Source organism: Eumetopias jubatus, unplaced genomic scaffold (genome assembly GCF_037043125.1).
Source record: "Eumetopias jubatus isolate StellerSeaLion01/CBP00866 unplaced genomic scaffold, mEumJub1_p1.0 scaffold_4, whole genome shotgun sequence".
NCBI lineage: Eukaryota > Metazoa > Chordata > Mammalia > Carnivora > Otariidae > Eumetopias > Eumetopias jubatus.
The window spans coordinates 116410319-116435192 of record NW_028274810.1 but is presented as its reverse complement, the minus strand read 5'-3'; the positions used below and the strand labels follow the sequence as shown (position 1 = coordinate 116435192).

At 52.5% G+C, this 24874-nt stretch overlaps 1 protein-coding gene across 10 annotated transcripts in view; it reads right to left on the bottom strand.

Moving 5' to 3' along the window:
- ST3GAL1 (ST3 beta-galactoside alpha-2,3-sialyltransferase 1) overlaps window positions 1-24874 on the bottom strand; it is a 94725-nt gene that overhangs the window by 27947 nt on the left and 41904 nt on the right. For 7 of the 10 annotated variants that reach the window (XR_003609671.2, XR_003609672.2, XM_028105619.2 and 4 more), the window contains one exon: window positions 12320-12374. The gene's annotated coding sequence lies outside the window, so the exon portion shown is untranslated. Of the gene's footprint in view, window positions 1-11839; window positions 12003-12319; window positions 12375-12408; window positions 12519-12543; window positions 12839-24874 lie in introns of those variants that run through there. The other 3 variants (XM_028105621.2, XM_028105622.2, XM_088022746.1) reach the window with 3 other exon arrangements.

The window sequence follows — 24874 nt, the reverse complement described above, 5'->3', positions numbered from 1 at the left end:
AAGTATATGACCTTCATCCTTGCCCTCCTGAAACCTAACCTTACGGAGTGCGGCAGAGGCTGAGATCATTAAGGGCTCACAAGAAGAACTGAGAAAGGCTGTGACACATCAATTCTGTGGCCTGACTCGGCTAGGCCATGTCGCCCAGTCGGCTGATCCAGCTCTAGCCTAGGTGTGGCTGTGAAGGCATTTAATCGATGTGGTTGCCATCTATAATCAGTTGACTTTAAGGAGACGATCCGCCAAAATGTGGGTGGGCCTCATCTAATCAGTTGAAGGCCTTAAGGGCAAAATTCCCAGAGAAGGAATTTTGTCTCAAAATTGCAACAGAGAAATCAAATCCTGCCTGAGTCTACAGCCTCCTGTCCTGCCCTATGGATCTGGAAGCTGCCCGTTCACAATACATAAGCCAATTCCTGAAAATGAATCTCTTAACACGCATACACCTATACTCTATGGGGTTTGTTTCCCTAGAGAACCCTGACTGATACAACCGTCTTCAGTGCTACAGAGAAGTGGGCATGGGGTGGGGCTGGCAGGTGTCCTAGGAAGTGGTAATGGCCTGAGGCCTGCACGGCAGAGAAGACAAGAGCCTCCGGGCTGGGGAAGCTCCGGGCTGGGGAAGCTGCAAGTGCAAGAGGTCTGTCGGGGATAGCAGGTGAGTCTGAAGGAACTGAAAGAGAGAGAGGCCAAGCCAAGCAGAACCCCAGAGAGAAAGATGCAAGATGGAGCTGGCCGGTGGGCTGGGGCCACAGGAAGTCCCGGCAGGGTTGGACCCAGTGAAGTTTCCGGATCAGGCTCAGGGAGGTCAAGGCTTGCCTAAGTCATGCTGCCAGGATGCAGTCAGGGCTGAGAAAATAGCTCCTCCCACAGCAGCACCCCCTCACGGCCCCGCCTGTCCGGGAGTGCTGAATGTGTGCACCCAAGCCTTCTGGGGGTTCTGGCGGGAAGCTGGGCATCTGGGGGTCCCCTCCACCTTTCCCACCTTGCTCTGTACCCAGGGGCTGGCCTTAGTGCCTGCAAATGGGCTCCCACTCTGGCTGGCTTCCTGTGGGTTTGGCCCACGGGAACTCGGTGGGAGACTGGAGAGAAAGGGGACAGAGACTGGGGGCTCCAGCCCCTCCCTGCATACACTGGCCGTGTCTCAGGGTCTTAGCAACATCTCTGATGTCATCCTCTCACCTCCTTAGGCCTGGGGCTGGAAACATCCCACGGTCTCCATCCCCAGGGATGGCCCCAACCTCATGGTTTCTCTGCCCCAGACCACGTCCTCGTAAACCCCCCTTTCACAAGCTGCCCCCTGTGGCCCATGCTGAGGGCACCATCTGCGTCCTGCTGAGTGGCGCAGGTGGCCCCAGGGTTCTGCTTGTTGCAGGCGCCAGCCCTGCACCTCTAGGAACAGCCCTGGCAGCCTCAGAGGATTTGCACGAAGAGCTGGCTTGGGCCAGCTGGATGCCCAGAGCCCTGGCTCCCCTCCCGCCTTGGGTAGCTGATCTTTCTGGAAACTTCCCAGCCCTGCAGCCCAGGAACTCACCAATCAGGAGGTCTTCCACTGAGATGGTCTGGGGCAGCCAGAGAGCCAGAGGCTCCCCCTGGGCTCCCTTCAGGTTCCAGGCTCACCACATTCCAGGTCCCACTAGGGGGCCTTCTAACAGGTCCCGGCAGGTGACAACCACCAGCTGCCTCCAGGGCCCGCCTCCCGCAGGAACCTGCAGCTGATTGTAAGCAAGACACAGGGCCAGACCCATACAGCCCAGAGCTGCTCCCAGTGCTGACAGCAGCCTGACCCCCAGCCACTGTGCAGCCCCTCTCTGCCACCCATTCACCTGCCTCTCCCATCCGCCGGCCCTTGGAGTCCTGCTAGACTTCAATATCAAGCTGGTTTTGCTGGCAGACAAAGGCCCACAGGACATCTCTAACCGGCTCGGTGGCCACTGGCAGGGTCTCCTCCTCATCTCGATAATGGTTTGGCAGCCTCAACCGCCTCCCAATCTTCCCCATGCACGGTCTGCCCAATCGGCAGTGTCAGTATCTGGCACGTTTTTGTGCTGGACTCCTAGCAAGATGCCCAGAGGATCTTTGGGACAGGTACCCTTCCCTCTGCCTTGTGGGGGAGGAGGTCGTTGGGCTCTGAGAGTCTACACAACTTCTTAGGACTAGCCAGGGTGTGAGAGAGGCAGTTCCCGGTCCTATGAGGAAGGTAGTACTATCAGTCCCATATTATAGATGGAAAAGCTGAAGCCCATGGCCTCAGGATACTTTCTCAAGGTCACACGGCTAGGAAGCGCTGGGTGGATTCCCGAGTCTGCTCTTCAAGTACTACTCCGGCTGGCCCCTCACCTGGGCACCGCTCACCCGGCCTCTTACCTCTCACCTGTGAGGACACCTGTACCGCACTGCACACCCCAGGCGGCATGTCGATCTTCACCTTGAGCTAGTGAAGCCAGACTATGCCAGCTCCAGGATCCAGTGCATGGCAGTTCACACATGGACTGTCTGCTCCTAAGGCACATGCACCCCCAAGGCATGAACCCCAAGGGCCCTGGAGACTCGGAAGTGGCGGGCTGATGACAACAGGAGGAAGAGGGAGGGCTCCATGGAGGAGGTGGTCGTGGAGACTGAGGGAGGTAGAGAGGGTGGAGTAGAGTAGGCAGCTTCCCAAAAGTGCATGGTGGCGGCGGCCGCGGTGATAGGGGGCACCTGGCACAGTTTCGGAAATCAGCGTGCCCTGAGTGGGTAGGGCCAGCTCCTGGAAGTCTTCAGGAATGTGGACTTTGGGATAAAGGCATCGGGGAGCTACCGATGGTTTGTGAGCAGCACACAGTAGTGGCGCAACCGGCATCAGGAAGCTAGACCGGACGGGGTGGAGTCTGAGACCAGCCCCGTGTCCATCTTGGTGCCTTGGGAAGCCCATCTCCTTCGGGACCTGTTTCCCGACTCCTTCCTGCGCTGACCTGACCATCTGTCTGCCCAGGTCCCCCACACCCAGGCGGTGCTGACCGCTTGAGAGAGCCCCCTTCCTGGGCTCGACAATCCTCCTCTCCTTACCCTGGTATCTCTTGCTTGCTGGAGGGGAAAACAAAGATTCCCCACAGCACAAATAGTGAGCGGTTCAGAGCGGGCGGTTTGGAGAAGCGCGTCTGAGAAACGTGATTAAGCAGGATTAGGGTCATATGAGAAGCAGTGGATATATCTTCATATTTTGAGCTGCACAAAAGGAATTTAAATCCACAAATCTTCTTATGTGTGTAGCTTGAGCAGTGCTAAATTCAGAGTCTGAAGACACCCTTACAACATGCCAGGCACGTAATGTGGTCAGGACTGCATCTGCGTGGCCAGGCGGACACCTGACCCCACCTCAACCCCCCGGAAAAAAAAGGGGGACTTCCCCGATTTGAGTGGTGTCTAAGTCATGGCAAAGGAAAGACTATTCAGAACTCTGAGACCCAGACCCCCACCCCAGCCCTGCCTTGGGGGTCTGCCGCTGGTTCTAAAGGGCTCCCGGGTAAGTGACAGGCTGGAGTCCTGGCTGGTGTAGACTGAAGGTTTAGATAGTTGAGGTAAGTTCCCTCCCAGGCCCCTGACTTCCAAGGAGAGATATTTTTTTAACCATCTACAGGGGCATCCAGTAGGCTCCTGAAGGGGTTGAGGGGGGACGATCTCTGGTGATGTCCAGAAGACGGATTCCGATTGCAGGATCAGTGCAGTGGCTAATATGGTGGGAGGAGCCCAGCACCCCCCGGGGTTTGGAAATGGGCAGGAGCCCCAGATGGCAAGCACGAGTCTGGCATGAACCATCCCAGACACCAAGGGCTGAAGGGGTGTCATGATGTCCAGTAGGGTCACTGGGATACCGCTGACCCGCCCTAGACCCCTGGAGCCCACTCGGGAGGAGAAGAAGGGCAGCTACCACCAGAAAGAGCCACCCGTTCAACTCCCAGCACCCTGCGCCCAAGCCATCTGTGTGGGGCCTTCCTGAGCCCACCCTGGGAAAGGAGGGACATCTTGCCTCGTTGACAAGGGACTTTGGAGCAGCCCACTGTGGGGACCGGGAGTGTGGGTGCCTGATGCAGATGGGCAAGGCTCACATCATGGGCTGGGGAGCTTTCAGAGCAGTTGAAACCAGCCAGCCCTGTGAGGCTCAGGGCAGGAAATACAACAGCACAGGGCAAGCCTGGTCAGCAGGGGCCCAGCAAGTAGGGCGCAGAGGCCAGTGGCACGTGGGGTGAGCGTGTGGGAGGCGTCCCCAGAGCTGGGAGCAGCCAAGGGAACAGGAGGGCTTAGAGCCAGGGATAGAAGGAGATACTAGTCTTGGCATCCCAGAGCTGGTGAGTCCTGGAGAAATCCATGCACAAGCATGTCAAGGGAAGGAGGCATGGGCACCTGTCTCTAATGTCCACAACTGGGTGCCACACCGAGCTGGACGCTTCTCCTAGGGCTCATTCAGTCATCACAACAGCTTTGCAAGGGGATGACACTTCGTCTCGCGTAGCAAAGGCCGACGGGATGAGCTCAAGGGCACAGAGCGAGGGACGGGCTCCGGATTCAACCCGGAGTCAAAGCCTGTGCTGGGTGCGCACGCGCAGCACCTACGGTGCCGCTGATCCCCTGCCGGGTTTGTATTTTAAAATATTTTATTTATTTGAGAGAGACAGAGATAGTGAGAGAGAGCTCGAGCAGGAAGGAAGGGGAGAAGCGGAGGGGGAGAAGGAGGGGGAGAAGCAGGGAGCCCGATGCGGGGCTCGATCCCAGGACCCTGGGATCATGACCTGAGCCGAAGGCAGACGCTTAACCATCTGAGCCACCCAGGCGCCCCTGGTGTTTGTATTTTAAAGCACGTAGGGATGCTGGGGTCTGGGGAACATCCAGGCAGCTCTCTCCCCTCAGCATCACTTCCTGCCTCGTGTCATTAGCCATTATGAAGATGCCTCATCATCTAGCACCTACTGGCCACACGGGCTCAGACAGGTTAGAGGACCCGCTCAGGGTCACTCACCTGGGAAACAGAGGATGGAGGCAGAGACCTCAGGTCTAGATGCTATGTGGGAAAGTGGAGAGTCGATGGGGGTTGCAGCTCCAGAGGCTGATTAGCTGTGTGACCTTGGACAAGCCACTTGACCACACTGAGCCATCCCCTGCCCCTGTGTGCAAAACCAGAACAGTAACAGCACATGCCCTACGAGTTCTGGGAAAGAACATAAGCCAGTGTAGAGCTCTGGGATCTATCTGATCCCTTCTCTATATTAATCTTCTTGAGAGCAGGCATTTCCAGTTCACTGACTTCTGCCCAGTGCGGCTCTAAAAGCTGGTCAAAGAGCTCTATTCTTGGTCACTCACTGAATCCGTTAATCTGTCCATTTTACAGATGAGAAAACGGAGGCCCAGGTAGGTTAAGCCAGGATCATACATTGTGTAAGAGTGAAGCTCAAAAGTGATCCAAGCCAAGGATAGCCACAAAATGGAGCTTTTCAAGCTAAGTATCTGCCCTTCAGGTGATGGAGTCTATGACCTCCCCTGAGGGTATGCCCACACCAGCAGGGGTACTGTCCCCACTCAGCCCTACTCTCCCTGACCCCTGCAAGGTGTACACAACCGCTACTCACCCTCTATCAATGGAGGAGGCAGGTCGAGCGGGAGAGAGGGAATGAGTGAGCTTCGATGACCCCCAGGACAGTGAATGCCCTTGAGGCCGGGGTGCCCCTGCCCCAGCAGAGCCGGCTGCCGAGCGGGCATTCAACACTGGGAGTCTTCTGCGCACCCCCACCCGCATCTCTGCTGAGTGCTGGGGTGGGAGACTGCACAGCTTGTCCCTGCCTCCCCATCAAACGCCCCCCCCCCACTTGGGGAACACAGCACCTTTATGGCACTTTCTTGTTCTGCCCAATTTGCTCTAAAACAGGTGTCCTTTGATCTCCTACAGTGCAGCGGAGAGAGGTAAGCTTTGGAAAGGCTGCCTGCTATCCTGGGGTCGCAGAGACCGAGGCTAGACAGGCCGGCCTTGGTGCGAATCCAGGTGTAGTGGTGCATACCCAGTGCGCGGCAGCAATCACGATCTGAGTATCAGAACTTCTCTTTTGCCCACTGGGGGACCCCCACGAAGCCTTCCTTGTCTTTGAGCGTCCTGGGCCGACTCAGGGAGCACACGAGCTTGTGTGTGAGGGACGCCGAGATAAGCCTCGCTCCCTCCATATGAACAGCACAGCGTGGGGCAAGGGACCAGATCCTGAGACAGGGTGTCCCACAGGCTTCCTTTTGCTCTTTTCTTTGGCCTTTTGGGGTCCTGACCCTTTACACCTTCTCCTTCCCTGCCTTAGTGAGTGACTAACAGCATCCTTTGCCATGGAAGACACTGGTGGGTGAATTTTGCATCGGTGTGCCTGTGTGTGTGCGTGCATGTGTGTATGTGTTGTGCACCAGAGCTACATATCAAACATTGCTATGTTCTGCAAAGAAAAAGAAAAATAAAAAGACCCAGAGCGATGAACCATCGGGCTGAGCTCCCTTCCTCTTTGCTGTGTTGTGGTTTGTTAGGATTTCAATTTTACTTCTTTAGGACTTCAGCGCAGTTGTTTTGATCTCGGGGTGAGTCACTTCCACTGAGGAAGCTGTGTCAAGATGTGTCAGGATATCTCCATGGACATCTGGTTCCGCTGGCGCTTGGGAGCCCGGTGGCTGGTGGCCGAGATGCTGGGGGCGTGGTGATAAGGACACGTGGAGCAGTGGCTGTGACATAATGGACCTTTGAACTGTAAATACCAAGAACTGTGAGGACTCACTGAGTGTCTGGTCCAGGCGAGGCCCCTCTTTGCTGACCTGAATCGCTCTCTGGAGACCTTGGGACACTTGCTTCCGCCTTGGCCAGGCCATTTCTGGTTGGCAGTGGCGTTAACCTGCTCGGCGGTCTCCGGAGGACAAGGGCACCCGTTCCTGCCTCGGCGAGCCTTCCCCCATGGGCAGGGGCACCGGCCATGTACCAGTACCCGGGGCACTAACCTTTGGCGCAGCCCACCGCTAGCCGCGTGCCCCAGCATCGAGGGACCCAAGCCAGCATCTTTTACTTGGAAGGACTGACTCCACAGACACACAGCTCGTAGAAAGGTACACCTCAACTAAATTTGGACTTTACTCTGCCTGAAACAACAGTGTAATCAATCATTGCTTCGGAGCATGTTATTTCTTTAATGGCTTATTAAGAGACATCATCCTAAAGACTACTGGCTTGTGAAATATTACTATTATAAATTACCATTCCCGCAGTGAACCCGTGTTAAATTATTGCCAAAGAGCATCTCATTCTCTGAGCATAATTTGCCTCGAGTAAAATATTCTGGCCAATGCAGATAATAAGCACACCGTCTTCAGATTCAACTTATATTTACGAGGCTCACACAGTATGCCTGGCTGCTAATTTTCTCCCTATTTGACAGGTACACATAGAGAGATGGGGGCTTTCTGATAAGCCGTGACCTGGATCCAGCCCCAAGAACCTTCACTCCTTCCTGTTTCTGGAGCTCAGAATCTGCGAGTGTTGACTGGGCTGTCAGCTTCCCCCAAATTTAGAAGGGGTCACACTGAGCCCTGACTCCAGGCGTCCCCCTGGGGGACGCACTCCCCCTCCCCTTCACAACAGCCCTTGTCCACACCCCGAAGCCTCATGGCACCTTCCAGGATCCATGACACACGAACAGGCTAGCTTCTCAGTCAGCAAGAGGGGGATAGGATAAACTCAAAGCTTGGACCATAGCTTTCCAGCCCCTCCATACCCCTCTCTGCACATGCCTCACACTACCCAGACGTCTCTAACAGTTCCCTCCATGCCAAGAATGAAATCCAAGGCTCTGGCCACAGCCTGCAAGATCCTACTAGAGCTGGCCCTTGCCTACTTTCTTACTCCACTCTCCATGCCTTTTCTTTGCTCACTCTATTTACCAGCCCCGTGCCCTCCGCAAGATGACAAGCACATGACGTGGGGACAGGCTATGTGCACTGCCCAGATGCTCCTCCCACAGATAGGAGGCTAGCCATCACTTAACGCAGGATGCTGAGTCTCATGTCAGACTATCCTCGGAGAGACTATCCCTGCACCTTCTGCATCCCTGAATAATGATGTCTATCACACTCTGCATTTCGCCCACCTGTTTTCCAACATTATATACTTATGAACATCTGAAAAGATTCTCCATGCAACTAGGCTCCTTGAACTCAGTCTCTGTTTTTGTTCCCCACCATGTTCCTAGAACGTCGATCTTATATAATCTTGAATAGTCACCTGAAAGGTAGGTACTATCCCATTTCGCAGGTGATAAAACTGAGGCTAAAAGACGTTGAGCAATTGCAATTTACCTAATCTCACAATTAGTAGGTGATAGACCCAGGATTCAAATCCAGACATTTTCAGTGCCACCCTATTGTCAATAGATGCTACTCCATGGGTCTCTGGCATTCCCATGTGTCTTACTGGACAGGCTAAGAACGCAAGGCCCCACCAGTCCTTTATCTGGATCATTCTTCAGCATTGCATCTGCAGCAACCGATTGCAAAACATGAGGTAATGTCTTTCTCTGGGACCAAAAGATGGCTCCCTTACTGTTTGCTACAAAATGCTGAATTTTACAATCAGGAAAATGCCCTTACTGATGGAGCCACTTTTCTGGCTCATGCATCCCCCAGCTGGTGAACTCCGTGTCTCAAGTGCCACCTGCCCAGGAACACTTCCCTGGTTCCCTCCCCTTCCCTTCCCCTCAAATTCATGTGAGACGAGGATGTATTGGAAGGAAGGGAGCAAAAGAAAATTTGATTTGATCGAAGAAGGCTAAGCCAATGAATTTGGGGCAGACACCATGGAAGACAGATTAACACAGAGAGGAGAAAGTTTTGAATGTTTACATTTTTGTGACCTTGAGAGCAGCTCAGCCATGAACTCTCTGGAGTTCGACCAAATGAAGAAGCTGGTCAGGTTGAGCCTAACCTCCCACTGAGAGCACATACCGTGTCTCATTTGGTTCAAGGTCTCTGGTACTGTATCCACATGGGGGCCTGCTTAATGGGTAGATGGACAGAGGGATGAGCCAACGATGTTGACTCGCAATAGGCTTGCTGGTCAACCCATAGATTACCTGCTCCTTACCAGCAGGACGGGCTGGGCTGTCTTATGCTTTTTTGAGAATTCCTTTTGGGAAACTTTCAAGGGGTTCACAGGCCAGTAACCAGGCAGAACTGCTTTCTAATTATTCTTTTTCTGGCTGAATGAGATTCAGTTAATGGAACACTTAATAAGTCCTTCTGGGCCCCAAGGAAAGAGAGACATTTCTCTGCTCCTCGAAATGAATTTCTGGTTTCACAGCCACAGAGCCCAGATCAGGGAGAGGTGAGGACTGCTTGAAGCTCTTAACTGAATGCCTGAGGCAGGATTGCCAAGGTCATGCCGCCGGCATTGGGCATCCCTCTGCTGAGAGCCCTGGCCTACCTAATCAAAGGGGAGCTGCTGGAAGGCTCTGTCTCAGTGCCTGGCTGCCTCCTGCCTTGGAGGCAAAGGCTTGCAGCATTTCAGGATCACAGAGGAACACAGGGAGGACCATACCTCTCTGCTTCCTTTTCCAGGTAGGAAACCAGGGCTCAGGGAGGGGACGTGACGTGCCAAGGTTGTACATGAGTCTGTGTTGGCCCCAAGACTAAAACCTGGGGTCCCTAACTCTCCAAATATGTCCCTTCCAGCACACCTGGTCCATGAGCTACTCCAACAGGCGCCAGACAGGTGTCAGTATCCACACCGATGGCAGAAGAAGTGACCCTTGGGCAGGACAAGTCTGTCCGAGATCACAGCCCCACTACCGGCCCCGCCGGGACACAGGTGTGTCTGCCTCTGCCCCTCCCCCAACCCCACCCCCACCCCAGGTTCTGCTTGCTGGACTTCCCTCTGCCGAGGTCAGTTCGAGGTCAGTGGTACAGCCCCAGCACCATTTCTTGCTCTATTTCTGTAGCTTTGGAATCGAGGCTCCTGCCCTGCTTAGAAAGACAAGCCTGAAGTAGTGGATCAGAGTCCTGGTTCAAACATATGGTTTGAGAAAAAAATACAAAGCAAGGCACTATTGGAACTATGGAACTATTTCAAATGCCACGCAAGGGTTGACGGTACAAAGAGGATTAAGGAACAAGACAAGTAGTTTCCTGTTAGATATACACCTTCCTTCTGCCCCATTTCAGTTCTGTTTGATTTTTCTTGCTACACAGCCACAACTCCCTGCCTCACCCCCGCAGACACATGGAGGGTGGCAGATGGAGGAGACAATAGAGAGTGGTAGCTGTGTTGGCCCCAGGGCCTTTGCACATGCTGTTCCCCCTGCCTAGAACATTCTTACACTAGAATCCACATGGTTTGCTCCCTGGCTATATTCATGGTTCTGCCCAAATGCCCTCCTTGGAGGGGCCTTCCCTGATCAACGTAAAATAGCATCACTGTCACTGTCCACTTGCTCAGCTGCATTTTCCATCACGGACTTAATCACAAAATGACACTTCACTGTATACAGAATTCCCTCTTTGTGTGCCTGTCTCCCTGTACCAGGAGGGCAGGGACGTCACCTGTGGCCCTGCCTGCCGTGTCCCCCATGTAGAGGACAACACAATGTGTACAGGCCAGAGGCAGGATGAAAAGTGCTCAGAGCTCAGAAAGCAGAGGTTCATTTGGGTTTGTGTGCAGTGGGAGGAAGGGGGGGGCGATCCTTGGTCATTTCTGGGCCTCAGTGTCCTCATACGGGAAATGGGATGGTGACAGTGACGACCTCAAAGCAGTCCTGCCCACAGACGGCCCACGGCAGCATCCAGCTCCAGGCAGGTGCCCTTTCAACCTGGGACCTTGTCCTGGGGCCTCTTAGTCCCTGACCAAGCAGATCAGCCACCCCCAGGAAGGGAAGGCAGAGCTCAGCCTACAGATTTCCTTTGGCTTTTGCAAAAACAACAAAACCAAAAATACTACAAAACCACACTGTGCATCTGTGCAGTTGCTGAGGGCAGCGGCATACGAGCCTGAGTCCTGCTTCCTGGGGTCGGTCCTCTGTGGCTGAGGCAGGATGTGGGGCACACAGCATGGGGTGGGGACACCTGGCTCTGCTGGGGGGCTCATGGGCTGGGTTCCCAGAGAGCCTGGAGCCTCGAAGTGACTTCCAAAGGGAAAGCACTTGGCAAAAAAATAAATAAATAAAATAAAAAAATTGTTAAAAATTCACACAGTGTGATGTATAAGAGCCAGGCCTAGAACCAGCTTTCCAGACTTCAGGAAGAGAACATTTGTTAGCCAGTGGTTTTCAAACTTTCTTTAAACTGGAATCTCCCCCAAGCAGAAACTAGCCACTTGCACAGCGTTTCGGGGTGCGGTGGGGGCGGGAACTCCCAGCCCAGCTGCTGGGTCTCACCACCCAGGACGCTGGTTTGCAAATCAAAGTCACACCCCTTTTACCCCCAGTCCGGAGTGTTCTCTGAGGATTTAGGAGACCAAAGCAGGCAGTTCATCTGCGGTCATGTTTACTAAATGGGGTTTGTTCGTTCTCAGGTTCTAGGGAACAGGTTCTGGGAACACTTCTGAAAACAAAAGAGTGGGTTTCAAGGATGAGGGCGGGGAGACGGGCAACCCTAGTGACGGGAGGTAGGGGACGTGAAGCAGCAGGGCCAGGAGAAAACAGGGAGGGTCAGAGCCACCGGGAAGATGCAGAAAAGGCTGAGGGAGAGGGTGAGGCTCTGGCAGGACGCTAACGGTATGTGAGAGGAGGGTGCTGGGGGCCCGAGCGGGTGTTAGCCCCAGGCCGGACCCCATCTCTGCCACCCGCCCTGCCCTCCTTCTCACCACAAAGTCAAGTGTGCCTTCTGAATCACAAAGACACACCCACGGTCGAGATAATCCACCACTACAGTCTGCACATGGCGTGTGAGACATGCTTTATAATCAGCGCAGAATGCATTTCTCCGTGCTGTGTTTGTTGGTGACCTGTTGACGCATTTGAACATAGCAAAAAGGGAACACACTTGGTTAACCAGAACTTTCCAATGATGAGAGGAACCTCCCATTCCCAGAGCACTGCCCAACCGCTTGGCCTAAGCAAGCACTCTGCCTTCGAAACATCCTGTCTGTCTGGAGAGCCTACTGTGTTCTGGGTACCCCAGGAGAAATAGCGAGAGATACAAAAACCGGGTCACAGGTTTCCCCCACATGCGTGGTGGGGGGACAACCATTTCATCACAGTTTAAGGCAGAGAGAGCAAGCAATTGAGAGCACGGGTTCTGGAGTCACAGAGAGCAGGATTCGAATCCCAGCTCTGTCACTTACCCGCTGTGCGACCTCGGGGGATTTCCTTAACCTCTCTGAGACTCCGTTTCTTCATCTGAAAAATAGGGGAAAAAAATACTCAGACTCACCGCAGGGAGAAGGCATGACGATCTCTCCAGAGAGTGCCAGCGACGTGCTCAGCTCACACGCACAGAGTACGCATGAAGTGCTCTTTTGATGGCCAAGCCCCGTCAGGCCCCTGGTGAGGGGAGAGAACAAGTCACCTTCAGTGCGCGGGGTCCGAGTCAGGGAAACAAGTGCAAGGCTCTGTGCTCCAAGCGGAGAAGCGAAAGCCCCATGCTGCCTGATCTCTGAGACCACTTCCTGCCCTAGATGGAGGACTGGAGGGTGGAGTGCGCTCATTCAGCCATCTCTCATGCACCTGGCAGGGTTAGCTGCTCCGCACCTGCCGCTCCCGGCAGTCCCTGAGGCAGTTCCAGCCTCCCGGCACACCGGGGAGAAAACTAAGGCTCATGCAGAGTGGCCTGGTGGGGCCACAGGAGCGGCGAGCAGCAGAGTGGGGCTGGAAGCCATTCTGCCCCGACGACAGAGGACAGAGGATTTTCAGTTGCACCTGCAACGGGGCTAGTGGTGAGTCCCAGATCACATGGCGGTGGGGGAAGGTCTGATTCTAGAATATTCTAACTGGCAGGAATCAGACAGCTGGGCATTTTGTGAAGGAAGTTACTTGAATCTGAGTAGCAGGGAGGTGTTTTAGCCTTTTTTCCCTAGATGCTGAGTCGGGGGGAGGGCCCTTCCTAAACAGTAATAAGGACGGATGAAAATACCCACTCTGCCCGTGGGATGAATAATAACCCCCAGCTTGCAGCAGCTTCAGCTGCACGCTGTCTTGGCTCTTGTCACCTGTGAGGCATGCAAAATGCTTTCCTTCTGGGAGTGGGGTTGAAGAGAACTTTCCGTAGCGTTCCAATTTTAGTATGTGTGCTGCCAAAGCAAGCAAGAAAAGAACTTTCTGAATAGTCAAGACCACCTGGGCTGCTTTCTCTCCCTCTCACCTGAGTGCACCTGCGCCCATGGACCTGAGCTTGCTGACCTCTGCACATCAATAATAGATTCTCCAGAAGCCCATGGATGTTAATAGTACATAGCGGCCGCCCCAGCCAGCAGGAGGGAGTTGGTGCCCAGGATGGGCTGACTTGCCTCTGACTCTCCATGGACACAACATGAAAGGAGAAATTTTTAAGAACTATAAAACAGTTTAATTAAAAGTAGTTACTTTCCAGGGCGCCTGGGTGGCTCAGTTGGTTAAGCAACTGCCTTCGGCTCGGGTCATGGTCCCGGAGTCCCAGGATCGAGTCCCACATCGGGCTCCCCGCTCGGCGGGGAGTCTGCTTCTCCCTCTGACCCTCTTCCCTCTCGTGCTCTCTGTCTCTCATTCTCTCTCTCTCAAATAAATAAAATCTTAAAAAAAAAAAAAAAAGTAGTTACTTTCCAGAATAAGCAACATGTGTTGCAGACAGCCTCTCTCCCACCGCATGCAGGGGAACATTGAAGGGAACGCAACGCTGCATAAGTAACACTGGTGAGCCTCACCCATCGAGGCAGTGGCTGGGGGACCACCAGCCTGTCACTCCCGGCTGTGCATCCTTCAGTGAGCCACTTACTCCACTGTGCCTCAGTTTCCTCATCTGTAAAGTGGGGAGAAAGATAGTGCCTAGCTCCTGGGTTGCTGAGAAGATTAGTAAGGTCAACATATATGAAGTGTTTCAGGCATGCCTGGCTGGTAGTAAGTGCTCTCTAAGGGCTAAGCTGCCATCATCACCATCATTACCACCACCACCATCGCCATCATCATCATCATCTCCATCACCATCATCACTATCATCATCATCATCGTCCTCACCATCATCATCATCACCACGATCACCATCATCATCATCTCCATCAATATCATCATCACCATCATCTCCATCACCATCATCACTATCATCATCATCATCACCGTCCTCACCATCATCACCACCACCATCACCATCATCATCAACATCATCATCATCATCACCATCATCATTACTATCATCATCATCACCACCATCATCATCACCATCCTCACCATCATCATCATCACCACCATCACCATCATCATCTCCATCAACATCAATCATTACCATCACCATCACAATCATTACCATCACCATCGTCATCACTATCTCTATCAACATCATCATACCATCACCATAAGCATCACACCACCACCGCTATCATCATACCATCGTCATCACCATCAACTCCATCACCATCACCGTCATTACCATCACCATCATCCCTCACTGTCTCTACCAACATCATCATCATATTATCACCATAAGCATCACACGACCATCACTAACATCATATCATCAACGTTATTGTATCATCACCATCATCATCATCACCATCACTGTCACCATCACCATCATCATCATCTACTCTGGACCAGATGTGACACATTTTATGGAAAGTGTCATTTTGCTCCCATTTCCCAGATGAGGAAATTGAGCCTTTGAGAATCAAAATGCACTGAATTACTCATCATGCCAATAATTAATTAGCAGTGAGCTGGGAGGAGGCCGAGAACTTGCACATGGTGCCATCCACCCTGACACTGTTAAGCTGAGCTGAGTTGAGCCACATCAGGCAGAGGACTTCAAAAGGCGGGCTGTCCCTATGTCCTTTGATCTTTTTCTCCTTAGCTGGTGGATCCCTCTGCTAAACAAACACCCTCAGACACAGCCCTTCCTAAGCAAAGCCAGATGTGAATTAGGAAGAAGAAACAAACATGGAGTTTGGAGTGTCACCACTGAATCCCAAGAGGTGGTTCCGAGCCTGGTGGTTCTGTTTCTGAGTGGCTACTCAAGATGAATATCCAGATTCATGAGCAAGACCCAGAAACTTTCCTGGACACAAGGCAGTAAGAGTGAGTTCTCCTGATGCCCATCCACACCCAGCACTGTCATGCGGGATCATTATGGTGCTTTATTGGTGGGAGACAGTACCTGTGGGAGGGGGTTTGCAGAAATACTACCACTTTGGAGTTTACAAAAGATTCTTTGTAAAAAGCATCTCTTGGAGTCAATTTTGGTTCTGAACATTGCCCAATTGCCTTGGTGCAGGCATCAAAGGCCCTGAGAAAATGAAATCTGCTGAGATTTTGCTGGCACAACCTTTGGCCTTTTTCTTTAAAAAAAAAAAATTCTAGCGTAGTTACCATACAGTGTTATATTAGTTTCAGATGTACAATATAGTGATTCAACAATTTTCTACATTACTCTGTGCAGCATTATTTACAATAGCCAAATTATAAAAGCAGCCCAAGTGTCCATCAATAGAAGAATGGAGAAAGAAGATGTGGTATATATACACAATGAAATATTCTTTGGTCATAAAAAGAACGAAATCTTGCCATTTGCAAAAACTTGCCTTGATGTGTTGGATCCTGGTTGGCACAAGACAATGATGTGCCTCAAGTCACAGCAGGTTAGCAATGCCCAGGGTTCCCCAAACCTGGGTGGCTCCCAGTAACTGCCTACCGCTTCCCTGTAGGATTCCAAGAAGTATTTTCGGAGCACCTGGTCTGTACCAAGGGATAGGTGCCAAGGACATAAAGATAAATGGAATGGGGATTCACCACTACAGGCAAATACACAATCAGTATAATGGGGGACAAGCAACAACCAAGCACTACGAGCAACCTAGGTTCTGTTCAATGTGCTTCCTTGTGAAACTCTACCCCCCCATGTGATTGTATTTGGAGACAGGGCCCATGGGGAGGTAACTGGGGTTAGATGAGGTCATAAGAGTGGGACCCTAAGCCCACAGACAGGCAGCCTTGTAAGAAAAGGAAGAGACACCAAAGAGCACTCACAGTGCACCCACACAAGAACGGCCAGTAAGGACGCAGTGGGAAGGTAACTGTCTGCTAGCCAGGAAGAGAAGTCTCACAGGACACTGACTTGGACAGCACTTTGATCTTGGACTTCCAGCCTCCAGAACTGGGAGAAAATAAGCTTCTGTTGTTTAATTCACCCAGTTGCAGAACTTTGGGATGGCAGCCCCAGGAGACTAACACAGGACTGTAATTACCATCCCCATTTTACAGACGAAGAAGCTGAGGCATCAGGAGATGTACCTTCCTGAAGGCCATGCAACTACTAAGTGGTAGAGCCAGGTGGTCAGACTTATGCATCTGGCTGCAGAGCCCAACAGTTGATGGCCAATTGTATTAAGAAATATTTATTTTCCCCCTCCCTGCCCCCCCATCACCGCGAGAAGGCTATACCTCCCCACTCCATTGATGTTGGGTTTGGCCCTGTCTCTTGCTTTGGCCAGTGGGACGTGAAGAGATATGATGTGTACCATCTCAAAGCAGAAGATTTAAATTAGATTATGTGGGCTTTTTTTATGTGGACTTTTCAGCTCTGGCATGATTGTGACATGCCCTAGAAAATGACTACCTTTAGCCTGGGCCTTAAAGATAACTCAAGGCACATTGCTGGCCTGCAGTTGACCCACAGTCTACTTGTAATACGAACAAGAAATACACATTTGTTGTAAGTCACCGAGATTTGGGGATTGTTTGTTATGCAGCAGAGCGGACGCATATAGGGCTCATTCTATAATTTTCCTATCTCCACCCAACCAACCCACATTCCGTTTGTAAGAATGGAGTAGGTGCTCATGAGATCGGACTTCCAGAACAGGCTCTGTCCTTCACCAGCTCCATGGCTTTCACTTCTCTGGGCCTCAGTTTCTTCATCTGCAAAATCGGGGTAATAATAGCACCTGCATCCTGGGGTTCTTGCAAGGATTCTGCAAGAGATGATATGAAGTTCTCAGCACAGTGCCTAACACAGTAAAGGCCCACTATGACCACGGTTGCCATGTGGGACGACTGCGTGTTGCGTTAAAGCTGAAGAACCATGGCTGGGTTCAAATCCAGTGCTCCTTTTTCAGCCCATCTTACAGCTAGTGCTCCCTTGGCCAGCCAGTGTGGAGGTCCATATTCTACAGGAGGAGGGCCAGAGGCTGGTCCTGCTTAGGGAGGCAGCCCGAAGTAGGATGAGGGGGGAGGAGGGAGGCCCTTGGTTCTTGTGAAGGGGAAGACGGGCTCTCCTAGGCCCAGAGTTGTGGAAGCATGAATTGAAAAGAAGGGTGGGAAAAGAAGGTACTTTGAGGGGCTGGTTCCTCTTCTCTCAGTCCTGTCCCACTTCTTAGAGGAGAAACTGAGGCCCAGAAAGGGGAATGTCTTCCCCAAGGTCATACAGCTGGTTAGCATCAGAACTGGGACTAGAACCTTGGTCTCCTGAGACCAGCTCAGGCATCATTCCACTGCCTCCTGCTCATTTAGGAAGAAATGAGACTCATTCTTTGTGCTGGCTCAGAAGGCAAATGTCGAGTTTTTCTATCCTCATGGGTGGATTTATCAAAACTCCACAATTCAACAAGCTTTTCTTTAAGTCATTTCAAAACTCCCCCTTCTCTTTCCAGGAAACTCAGTCCTCTTCACACACCCTGGCTCCTGGAGTAGGCAGTGGGGTAATCTGTTGTGAATACCGTTCAGGGCATAAAGCAGGAGTTGGTGGTTGCTAGATTTGTTTTTTTGGGGTGGTCTCTGTTTGCTGGTTTGCTTTCCCCAAGGCTTGCAACAGGCACTGTGCAGGGAAATTCAGCACAGGAAGGTAAGTCTCTGCTGTCCAGAGCTGCCAGTCAGGAGTATGAGACTGGATGCGCTGTTTTAGAGAAGAAACAGACCGGGCTGGACAGGGAGGGTTTCAGGGAAGAGGCAACCCTAACCCTGGCCCTGGCTCTAGAAAGATGGGAAGAACATGACAAGACCAAAGAGAAAAGGAATTCCAGAGTCTCGTAGGGTAAAGTTTTGAAAGGGAGCAAGGAGGACAAAGGTCTCAAGTTTTTGTTTTCGTTTTTATTTTGCAGGGTAGGGGCAGAGCTGACAATGAGTAACAGGTAGAACAGTCCACAATTTCAACTTTCAGGGAGCGTAAGTGAAGGGAGCTTCAGTTTATTCATCTGAAAAATGGGGAAAACTGAGGCCAATTCCAAGATGTATAGAGAACGGAAGGTAGAGGTTGTGGGTCTCTCTGGAGCGGAACTCAGATCTGCTTACCATCCAGTATCATAATGTCTCCCTCCAGGGGGAAAAGCTGGGGAGGTCTGCTTGTGGCCCATTATAAAAGATCACAGTCCCTCAGCTGTGAAGCAAAGCCACGGGACTTGTGGAGCAAGTCGAAATGATGCAAACGTGAAGCTCAGGCTGCCCGGCTGTGCTGGGCGTGATAAAGTAAGTCCTTTGTCTCTGATCCAGGAAACTCATGTCTTCTGCCTGTATCTGCCATCAGGCTGATGTCTTAGCCAGCAAGCAGAGTCACATCTCAAGATTTTCACAGTTCTGCATGGCCACTGGCCACATGTAGCGACTTTTAATTAAAATTAAATATAACGTAAAATATAGTTCCTCAGTTGTATTAACCAAATTTCTAGCGCGTCCTGGCTTTAGGTGGTTGGTGGCTACTGGACTAAACAGTACGGCTCTGGATCATTCCCATGCCTGGGAAAGTTCTCTTGGTGAACCCTGGTCTAGCAGATAAGAGCTCAGGGTGTGGGGCTCAATCCTTCCTCCTACCACTTGCTGGCCACGAGAATGTGAGCAAGCTACGTCACCTCTTTGAGTTCCTCTCCCTCATCTCTAAGACCAGAAAAATAGGGCTGATCTCGTGGGTTCTTGGGAGGATTCCACAGAATAACCCCTACAAAGTATACCTAGCCTGGGCCTATGGGGAGGGCTCCCCAAACAAGAGCTAACATTTTTAGGCATTGAACAAATGCCCATTGCCCCTTCACACCACAGGGAGGTTGGTGGCGGGCAACACGAGGGATACAATGGAACAGGAAGGAAGGTGGCAAAACACAGAGGGGCGTAGGAAGCCAGGCCCAGAGGTTTGGCCTTACCCCAAAGGCAAGTGGGAGCCTTCAAAGATTGTGGGCAGAGGGATGCCTCTTCTCGCCCTACCCAAGCTCACCAAGGCAGTGTGGAGAGAAGAAGCAGATCACAGGCTTTGGTGCAGAGGACATGGGCGAGATTCTCCTACTACCACCTCTGAGCCATGAGGCCCTGGACAAGGCATGTACCTCAAGAGCCAGGGCTTATGCCTTGCAGACACCCAGCATCGTAAGACCCACCCCACAGGGTGACTGAGAGGGTTAAGTGAGGTACCATGTGCAAAGCTCCCACAACAGTTTCTGACACACAGTAGGGACACTAAGGAAAGAAACTCCATTCCTTTTTTCCTCTCTGGAGAGAAAGGCTGGCCTGGAGGACGAGCAGGAAACCTGAGTGGTGCCAAGGGGCAGGCGATGGTAACCAAGAGCTGCTGGGCTTTCCTTAGGTAGCAGATTACTCCCAGTGACCTCCGGACTCCCTTCACCTGGAAAGGCAGGTTTCGGGTTTTCATTTGCTTAGCTGGGGTCAGGCTACTTGGAAGGCTCCGGGTCCCTGTAGAGCAGAGATGCTGTTGGCACCCAGCCTGAATGGCCATTCCCCCTTAGCTGCTGTGGCTGTTGGCTCCAGAGGACTGTCTCGGCTAGACAGGAGCTGCCTTGCCTGGGAGGAGCCCACAGCCTGGCTCCCTTCACCCTGGGCAGCCCCCGGAATGACTGAGGTGCCTGGGATTACACTGAGGTGCTGGCATCCTTTGCCTCCGTGTTGGAGCCAAACTTGTCGTGGGCACGCTTTGTGCTCAGGGTTCCCATGGAGTCAGCTGAGGGTTGACTACAGCTGGAGGCACGTCCCTGCTCGGCTTCTCTCCTCTCCCTGCCCTCCCCTGTCTCCCTCACGCCCCCTTCTCCTGGAGCACCTCCTTAGTAATCTACGCACACCGAATGCTTGCCTCAGGCTCTGCTAGCAGAGAACTGAGATCCCTGCATGAGGCTGGTCCGAGCAGTGACTGCCAGTAAGAGGAAGCCTCAGGAGTGAAATGCTCTCAAGTGCATAGAACTTGTCAAGAGCAAGGAATCTCTTCTGCAACCACCTGGTCCAAGCCCTGGGCTTTATATAATGAGCAACCAGGAGCCATCGGTCATTTAGCAAGGACTCCTTGGGGCCCAGAACGTGCCAGGCCCTGTTTTGGATACGGGTGATACAACGATGAACAAGGCAAAGTCCCTCTCCTCTTGAGGCTCATGCATCAAATCAAACAGTAGAGCATGGCGAACACTTCTACAGAAAACAAAAGCAGACAGCGAGACCGTGGACAACAGGGAGGTGACACTGAAGTGAACGCTCAGCCGAGCCTCTGAATGAGTCGGCCGTGCAAAGGCATGGGTGAGGGAAGCAGAGTTCAGGCAGAGGGGGGAGGCAGAAACAAGCTGGCCGTCCTCAGTGCGGGGCCAGTGCAGCGTGAGCGTGCCCAGTGGAAGGGGTGATTTTACAAGACAAGGTCAGACAGCGAAACAGGACCTGATCACGTCAGCCCGGAAGCGCAGGGACCTGTCAGCCAACAAATGGGCAAAGGTGACTCCTCTAGATTCCCTTTTCCAGTCACTTCCTCTGGGTTGGCTCCATCCTTGGGAAACCAGGAGACCCACCTGTTCCCACCGGAGCTCCCAGGCCAAGACCACCTCTCACGTCGCATTTTCAATACCAGAGATTAAACCTTGTGAATAAACCAGTTAGTAGCCTTTTGAGCAATTTTGAGCACCAGCTCCACGTTCCAAACTGCTTCTCTGGGCTTTCCTGGGAAGGCGCCCATCAGGCACGAGGCCGATAAATATTTCATCGTCCTTCGTTTCATCCCACATCAAATGAGACCCGGCTGCAGGAGGCGTGGGGAAGACCGGCTGGAAGTCATCGGAGACGAGCTGAGGCAGAGGGTGGACTCTGGGAGGGGCCCGAGGCTCTCAGAAGGCAGCTAGATGTACCTTTTGCCACTTGCTTGCCAGGCAACCTGAAACCAGTACTGAGAGCGTCAGGAGCCCCAGTCTCCTCCTCTGGAAAGTGGGCACACCAGTAACCGTGACAGAGTGGAGTGAAGGCAGCTCACGGACTCAGCACACGGGGCACAGGTGCCTGGTCTCATCACCACTGATAGCGTCGCATGCCTGGACCCGGGAGGGGGGATCCTCCTCTGCCCAGGGGCGGCCACCATGGCTGGGAGCAACTCGGGGATGCAGGGTGAAATCCCTCACGAGGGAAGACTGGGGGTGGAGGAGGAGTCTGAGAAGGCCAGCCTCCGGTTCTTTCTTCCTGAGTCCTTACGCGGTGCAATTCTTCTACAATAACCAGTGACCTTTTCAAATAGGATTTTAAGTGATCAACAGAGGTGCTCGTGGCCACAGCAGATAGAGGGCAAAGGAAGGAAACCCTTGCCATTCTCCCTCCTTCGGTCTCCAGCATTATTATCCCGAGCCTGAATTAAATCCTTCTGATATACTTGCCCATTTTGGCAGTAAATACTCATCTAAGGGGTTTTAAAAGATCAGCAAACACAGTTTGGAAATTCTCATCAAGCCAAAGCCTGCTAAGGACAGAGAACCAAGGTTATCCAGGTGTGTGAGGAGGTAGATAGGCGGGGACCTGAAATCCCCGGGGAGGTAGCGAAGATGAAGATGGTGGTGATACCACAGAAGAGCGACTGTCTTGAGTGATCAGCTATTATGTGCCCAGAACATCACATACAACACCTGCCACTTACTAACTACTCCCACGTGCACTGTTACAAACACTTGATGTGGATTAAGCCATTTCATCTTCCAAACCACCTAGCATCAGGGGCCTAGAGGCACTGCACATGAGGCAAGCACAGAGAGGGGAAGTCACTGGTCCAAGGTCACGTGGCCAGCAGGTGGCAGAGTCAGTGCCTGAATCCAGATTGTCAGGCTCTGGGACTGACGCTAGGAGTGACACATGACCTTAGATAATCTCCCTTCCCCTTGGCTACAGACCTCAAGAGTTCCACATGATCACTTAATTCTGAAGGACTGCCCACTGAGGTGCAGAAAGGTGAAGGATCTGTCTGTGAGTGTCCTCGGAGACTCAACCCCAAGCCTCGGGTCTGCAGGGGGCCCTGAGGCTAAGCAAGCCAAGGGGGTGGGAGGTAAGCAGAGAGGGAAGGAAGAGAAAAGCCACTGGACCCCGCAAATCCAGGGAAGTAAATACATCTCCCCGTTTGCCCTTTGCAACACCAGGTAAGGTTTATGAGTTTTTAATTAAAATTTTTGACAGGCAAGCTGTATCCTGCGTGCAGCACTGGGTGTCAAAAACACCTTCAAGATCCTCTGGCTTGGTATGAAATTCACATGCGATCCTTTAACATCAGGCTGACAACCCGGTCTATAGAAGGGTCCAGATCTGGGGGGAGGAGAGCAGGCAAAGGGGACTGGCTGCTTCTGTGGAAGGTGGGGGGGTTCTCACTTGGGGTCCCATTGGGGCTGCCTAGGACTAGCTAGTTGACTGGACAGGTCTCTCAAGTGTCCCCTGAGAACACACTTTTCAAGGTCAGTGGTGAGAGCAAAGGTCAGAGAGGAGGGCACGGGGCAGAGGAAACCCCTCTGGAGTGCCATCCTCCAATCTGGGCCACCGTGCTCGGGGTCCCGATGCCACTGGCCTTGACCCAGTCCTGTGCCTCTCCCTACAGGGGACTTGGGACGGGCCAAGGTGCAGGGCCGTGTCGGCACGTCCAGGATGCTCTGTCTAGAACCAACTGGCGGAATTAATCACTCGTGGGGCATTTGGCTCACACTACTTTTGAGTATTTTTTTCTTATTCTAGCTCCCCCTACCCCATTTAATCTTGGAGTGGGAACGTCCTCTGTTGAGCATAAAATTCCATATTTACATAAAGGAAAAGATGGAACACATTAGAAATGCAAACTTTCCTAAGGCAGGAGCTGTAAACTGGAGTCTGGCCCCGTCTTTGTAAATAAAGTTTTACTGGAACACAGTTGTGCACATTTATTTCCATAGTGCCTGTGGTGGCTTTTGTGCTATGACGACAGGCGAGTAGCTGTGACAGAAAGGCTGTGGCTCTCAAAGCCTAAAATAGCTGAGACCTGACCCTCTAAAGAAAAAGGTGTCTGGCACCTGCTCTATGGGATCAAACGCCCTGAGCAACAGTGAAAAATAAAGGCGAACCAAGAAGCATATATTTGCAGCCTGCCAGGCACCTGGCTAATATTCATAATACATAAAGAGCACTTACAAAATAAGGATACGCACACAATTTCTAAAAATGGGGAAAGGACAAAAAAGGCAGATCAACGGAGAAGAAACGCAAGTGACCCATTAGCTATAAAGAGTGGCTCCAGGTCACTAATAATCGAAGTGATACACACAACAAGGAGATGTCATTTCTTACCTACGGGAATCTCAAGGATTCAAGAATGATCCACAGGACTGGCCAACCCCTAGTTCATCCTTCTTCTGCCCATCTCCCGTTGGGTACAGCATGCTCCCAGGCAACGGGGAATGGGTGTGTTTTGCTGTGGTTTCAGGGTCACCGGGAAGCTCAGAGTGCCCCAGAGCCACCTACACCAGCTCTCTCTCGTGTTGCCAGCATGGCGCACAGAGCAGACGCGCCTTCCATACTGTGGAAGGGAAGCAAATGGCCTGGGGTCAGGAAAGAAGGGGCCACCTGTGGCTGCCCTTCTTCCTTCTAGCAAGTGCCCAGGCTCCTTCGGGTGAGCCCCTTCTCTCCCCTGCGTGCCTGCTCTGTGGGATGGTCACTACACAGGCTGCCTCTCCACGGCAGGAGTGGAGGGGTCCCAGGAGGCTCCTCAGACTTCTGCATTCTCAGGCAGTGAGATATCCTCCTGGGGCTGTGACTTCCGAGCAAATAAGTGAGGCTGGAAGGAATGGGGGGTTCCTGCATTCTCGGGGCACAGGTGGACACGTGGAGTCCAGATATGACATGGGTGTGCCTGTTAAGACCCCCGAGGTCCTCCGGGTTCCTGGCCTTTCCAGTCCAGGGCTCTCCAGGCTTTGTCCTCACTCCTGAATCTCACGACAGCTTTCCCAGAGAGAGGGAAGCAAGCCTGCTCATTTCCATGCCGGCTCCGTGGCTAATCCCAAGCCCTACCTGGGAAATCTATCTACCTCTCACCATCCAGCTAAACCCTACTCATGCTTCACACCCCAGATGATCCACCCCCTTTTCCTCAATGTCTTTCGGGGTGATCCCCCTCCCCCACCCTACTGTCTTCTCCATTTTCTGGACCTCTCTGTTCTCCTGCCCGGCAGGCCCCAGTAGAAAGGTGCGCCTCAGAGGGGTGAGCTCCTCCCCACCATCTTGGGGGGCAGCACCTTCCCATGAGATGCCACCAGCCACCTGGCCCTCCCTCCAGAAACCGCACCCTGCTCCTGGCTGTCCATGGGCCACCTCTTTCTGCTTTGCCGCCCACATTCTCCCTTGTCGTCTCTGTTCCGATCCTACAAACTCCATATCTGTTCTTGAATTCTCCAAGCTCATTCTTGCCTCAGGGCCTTTGCACCTGCTGAATGTTCTGACTCCTCCCTATCATTCCTGCTCCAGTTCAAGAGGAATTT